General features: G+C 34.9%; 1 pseudogene; it reads left to right on the forward strand.

Annotated features, from left to right (window-relative positions):
- Window positions 1-2,683: 2,683 nt before the first annotated feature.
- Window positions 2,684-3,272, forward strand: LOC149526368 (uncharacterized; annotated as a pseudogene).
- The last annotated feature ends 2,669 nt before the right edge of the window (window positions 3,273-5,941 follow it).

The following is a 5,941-nucleotide window of genomic DNA, read 5'->3' on the forward strand; positions in this document are numbered from 1 at the left end:
AATTCTTTTGGAAGAAAATCACAAGGCAACCATTAGGCATCAATGAAGGTTAAATCCGATCATGAAGGAGGTGGTACAGAAAGAAATTATCAAGTGGTTAGATGCTGGTATTATCTATCCTATTTTTGCTAGTTCATGGGTAAGTCTAGTCCAACATATCCCTAAGAAAGGAGGAATGATTGTAGTCTCTAATGAAAATAATGAGCTTATTCCCACTAGAACTATAACTGGATGGAGAGTATGTATGGACTATAGAAAATTGAACAAAGCCACTAGAAAAAATCACTTTTCACTTCTTTGTATTGATCAAATACTTCATAGACTAGCAAGTAAAGATTTTATTGCTTTTTGGATGGTTATTCTAGTTATAATCAAATTGCCATTGCTTTTGAAGACCAAGGAAAACCACTTTTACTTGTCCTTATGGAACTTTAGCTTTTCATAGAATGCCTTTTGGACTTTAAAATGCTCTAGCCACTTTTCAGAGAAGTATGATAGCTATTTTTTCTAGTATGGTTGAAAAGTTTTGGAAGTATTTATGGATGATTTTTCAGTTTTTGGGAATAATTTTGATGATTATCTATTTAATCTTGCTAGAGCACTTAAAAGATGTGAAGAAACTAATTTAGTTTTAAATTGGGAAAAGTGTCACTTTATAGTGTAATAAGGTATAGTCTTAGGTCATCTAGTCTCTAGTAAAGGTTTAAAAGTAGACAAAGAAAAAATTGAAAAACTTTCACCTCCCACCTCTATTAAGGTTATTCATAGTTTTTTTTAGGACATGTTGGATTTTATAGGAGATTTATTAGAGATTTTTCTAAAATTTCTAAACCACTTTGTTATTTGTTAGAAAATGACAATCCTTTTAATTTTGATGACGCTCGCCATGATGCTTTTGTTGAATTTACAAAGAGATTAATCTCTACCCCTATTATCATTGTTCCTGATTGGAATCTTCCTTTTGAACTAATGTGTGATGCTAGTGATTATGCAGTTGGTGCAGTTTTGGGCCAACGAAATGCAAAGATTTTGCATCTTATTTATTATGCTAGTAGAACATTGAATGAGGCTCAAGCAAATTATACCACAACTGAAAAAGAGTTTGCTTGCTATTGTTTTTTCTTTCGATAAATTTCACTCCTATTTTGTTAATACTAAAGTTATTGTTTACACTGACCATGCAACTATTAAATATCTAATCGAGAAAAAAGATGCAAAACCATGCTTAATAAGATGGATACTTTTGGTTCAAGAGTTTGACTTGGAAATTCGAGATAGGAAAGACAGAGAAAATCAAGTGGCAGATCATTTATCGAGATTGGAAAATGATGAGCACACTGGGAATTCAACAGTGATCAATGAGACCTTCCTTGATGAGCAATTGTTTCATATAGAAAAGCAGAAAAATTTTCCATGGTATGTTGATTTTGTGAACTATCTCGTGAGCAAACTAATCCCTTTGAATTTAGTTCTCTACAAAAGAAGAAATTTTTATGTGATGTCAAATACTACATGTAGGATGAGCCTTTTCTTTACAAGTATTGTGGAGATCAAATCATTAGAAAGTGTGTTCTTGAAGAAGAATTTGAATATATTCTTCATTGCCATTTATCTGATTATGGAGGACATTATGGGGGGAAACTAACTTTGTAAAAGTTCTAGAATTAGGTTTTTACTAGCCTTCTCTTTTCAAAGATGCTCATAATTTTGTTAAAGGATGTGATAGATGTCGAACAATGGTCAATATATCTAGAAGACATGAGATGCCTCTGAACAACATCCTGGAAGTCAAAATTGTTTGATGTGTGGGAAATTGATTTTATGGATCTATTCATTCCATCCTTCAATAATGAATACATCTTGATTGCTGTTGATTATGTCTCTAAATGGATTAAAGTTGTTGCATTACCAAGGAATGACTCTAAAGTAGTGATAAACTTCTTGCAAAAGAACATTTTTACACGTTTTGGAACACTTAGAGCCATAATTACTGATGAAGGATCTCACTTCTACAACAAAAATTTTGAGGAAATCTTGGCAGAGCCAAGTGGGTCATGACATAATCCCACCACCAAGTCTATCAATAGATGTAGAACATTTATCAATAGATCATGCCCAAATTTCAAATTTTCACTTCTATCATTAGCAAATTACAAGTGGGAAATAACCAACCTTCTACTCCGTACCTCAATTTCTTTACACACTCTCAGACTCACTACTTAACTCATCATCAAACTGAGAGCTTCAACTATGCGGTTAAAAAGGAATAGTGAAAGAAGGCATCTAGAAGAATTGGCTTCTTTGGAGGATAGTCGTGCGATTTCTATGTATAATGCAAGGGTTATACGAAAAAAGCCAAGGTCAAAAAGAAAATATAATAAATGAATATGAAAAGTATTTTTGCTGTTTATAATTGAATGCTTTCTTGTTGAACAAGTTCTGTCTTTCTGCCCGCCCTTTTTCTTGTTGACTTATATGAGTGCGTTCTCCTTTTACTAGCATTTCTCGTCACTTTCTCTCCTATTTTCTCTGTTTTAATTTTATTATCTACGTGTTCAGCAAGCAGTTTATGGTATTAGCTTTTTCTCCTGGAATCTTTCAAGAAAACAATTCGATTTTTTTCTATTTAAATTATCAATAGAAATTAGAAAGTTGACTCATGACTTTGCCGAAGGGGCAAAGCATGAAGAATTTTGTAGGCAGAAAAAGGGAAATTGGACCCGAGGTTTCCTGAAAGAAACATCGCAGGGCAAGGAAACCCAAGTTTGAGGTAGTTTCATAATTTACAGGAAAATTCTTCCTGATCTTGGCCTATGTCTCTTGATATATGCAATTCTATTTAGGTTGGCAAACCAAAGCTCGTTAATGATAAGAAGAAAAAGGATAAGATAGTGAAGCAGGTAGTGGCGACCCAGACGGCCAAGCTAGGTCTGAAGGCGTTTCCCATGATATTTGCTGAAATTAGGGAAAGAAATCGCCGGCTGAAAGGCCTGAACTCTGAGATCGATGATTACATTCTCGATAAGCTAGTTGTTTGGGACGCTGAAGACGAATTAAGGCGTTTGAGGATTTGATCTATCTGGTTGGTTTGCACTAAACTTTGTTAGTTTAGGGATCTTCTCAGTAGACGAATTATTGTATGAATTCTGTGTGATGGATTTTAATTTCTTCTTCTCTCTGCCACTGTTGTCCAGGGAACTTATCCATCAAGCAGTTGGGCTTGCTTATGGTTAATTTCTCTATTTATCTATCTATCCAGAACTTAATCGGTGTGTTTGGGATTGAATGAAACGTGAATCTGTTTGCACTTTTGATTTTATCTAAATCACCTAAGTTGCTTCCACTTTGGGTAATGATTATTTCATCCAATTTTCTGATTATATATTCGCTTGCATGCAATCGTTTTGAGTTAGACCAAAAAATGAAGTAGGGCAAATAGGCCATCACACAGCACTTCTACAACTGTGGATTGATTAAGGAGTTCAGCATATATAGTATTTCATATGACCTTCATGATGCCACAATTAAGCAAAAATTATAGCAGAAACGAGAAAGTCCCTTCACTATTTCCCAAATTATGGTGTTCTTAATCAACAGAGTTTGCATTAATTCATTGAACAGACCGAAGCTCCAGAAGTAGAAGTTGACGTACCTTGTTGCCTCACATGCTTCTACATGATGTTTGGGTCATGCATGCATATAATATGTTATATAAAATAGATACAATTGGCACATCAATGTTCTCTTATCCTATATGTATTACCCATTATCATATGCATTTTATGCACCCTAACGTCTCTAGTAATTCTGAAGTATTGATGTAAGAAAGAAGTATCACACAGCGTATTCTTTCCAATAGGACGAAGTTTCCTTTAGTTGAGCCATGCACATTGAACTTCAGCCCTTCATCCCCACATGGAACCTATGAAATTCCTCACCTCAGATCTAACATCCCATCTGGTTTTGGCAGCCAAGGCATCCTCCACCATCCTATTTCCTCCATTTGGACTTCATTTTAGTTATAAAAACAACTTCATCAACATCCTACTTCTTGGCATTAAACATCAAATCACTTCTAGCAAGCCAAATCGACCACTTAGTAACCCCACAACAGCTAACCATCTTCATTTTAGTCGTATTAAATCCTCATAAAACAGTAGTAGTACCGAAAACCTTAAAGTTGCCACCCATTGAAAGCCCCACTGCTGAAAGATACCACCCCAATATCGCCAAAGAAAACATACAATGAAGGATAATATGCTCATCCACCTCAACCAGACCACACCACCAACGTAGTATATTTTCATTATCAAAAGTAATCCCCCAAGAAGCTAAAAATACTTTGATAAGTGTACAATTCAGCACCACAAGCCACAAGCAACAAGCAACAATGAAGTTTGAGTGGTAAAATAAAGTTCTAAATAGATGCAAACCATACCCTATGCGATGCTCCACGATTTGGTTCATTCGAGTCAGCATTTGCTTCTTTTTCTACTGAGAAGATGATCCTTTTCGTCCTTCAGAAACACATCTCTAAGCAACTCCGTTAACTCTCTAAGCAATTCTTCCTCCCAATCATAAAGATGTCTTCAAATATCAAAGTTCCCACTCCCATTTCCTTCCACATTTCAGCAACCTTCACCTCTTCATTTCTCACAATAGAAAATAGTCTTGGAAAGACTCTTTCAATGCTACACAGCCCAAATGCCTTAGCGTTAATTTCTTAAACAAACTCTCACTTAGCTCTTTAAGTAAGGAATATTGCACTTATCATTGAAACAAAAGCTAGGTTGTTTAGTAGGAAGACAACCTTTTATCTTATGACTAGCCTATAATATTAAGAAAGGGAGGCAGTGTATCCTAATTCCTAAAAATTAGATTAAAACATTCTCTTTTTTTCAACCTCCTCTTCCTTACCTACCAAATGTGACGTATTGTATCTATATGATCATTTTAGAGGCCCTATTGGACCAGCAGACCCGTTTTCTGCTATTCTTATCTGTTTAGTAAAGACTGGTTGAGCTTCATTAAAGTTAATATTACCAAAAGGAGAAAATAAAGACAAATACCAGAAGAGCTATTGCACTACACACCAAAAACACTTGTACACAAGTTACAGCGACGCTCCAAAATACTTGGCAAGATAACCATTTAAATCTGTTGCTAAGAATGGAACAGAACCATCATAAAGGGGAGCATTTGCTCATTTCCTTTCTGAATACGCTCACTTTTGGAAAGAAAGCTACAAAAATTCTAAAAGAACCAAGAACACATCGTCACAGTAAAGAAAACCCCACAAAAATTTACCAAAACCATAGGATTTCATGTCTTCTATGATTGACACTGAAATTTTCTTTTAACCTAGGGGCAAACAGTTCTAAACTCATTTTGGTTGGGATTAGGAGTTAGGATTCTTGTTCTTCACTGCCGATGACTTTTATTTAATCTCTTTTGTAAGTGTACAGGTTTCCGATGTCCGGACCAATCCTTATATCATGAAAAGTTTATTGCAATAAGTAAGAGATTTAGAATGACATATGGGTCACTGAGACTAATAAAATCATTTGAAAAAAAACATTAAAATTTTCTCGAGAATGCTATAGTAAACTCCATTGGCACCCAATAAAAACCAGGCAGGTGCCCTCATGTCACTTAAAGTTAAGTAGCCCTTCCATGCCCAAACCTAGCACTCACATTAATCTGTCCCTTCATGAACTCAGCTCATATGAGAGACCAAAGTGATAAAACCCGACTTGAAGCAAATCAGAATCCATCAAAAGATAGTAAAAGCAACAAAACCAAGCTCCAACAGAATAGAAGAGTGCTGGAGCTTCATTTTTAGAAGACTATATTTTTTTTCATACGATTGTTTTGGGGAAAACATCAAAACCAAAATTAAGATATAATGAAAAAAAATTATATTATTCTTTAATTCATTAAC

Source organism: Theobroma umbraticum, unplaced genomic scaffold, assembly GCF_002168275.2.
Source record: "Theobroma umbraticum cultivar Fairchild unplaced genomic scaffold, ASM216827v3 scaffold_106.0, whole genome shotgun sequence".
In the NCBI taxonomy this organism is placed as follows: Eukaryota; Viridiplantae; Streptophyta; class Magnoliopsida; order Malvales; family Malvaceae; genus Theobroma; species Theobroma umbraticum.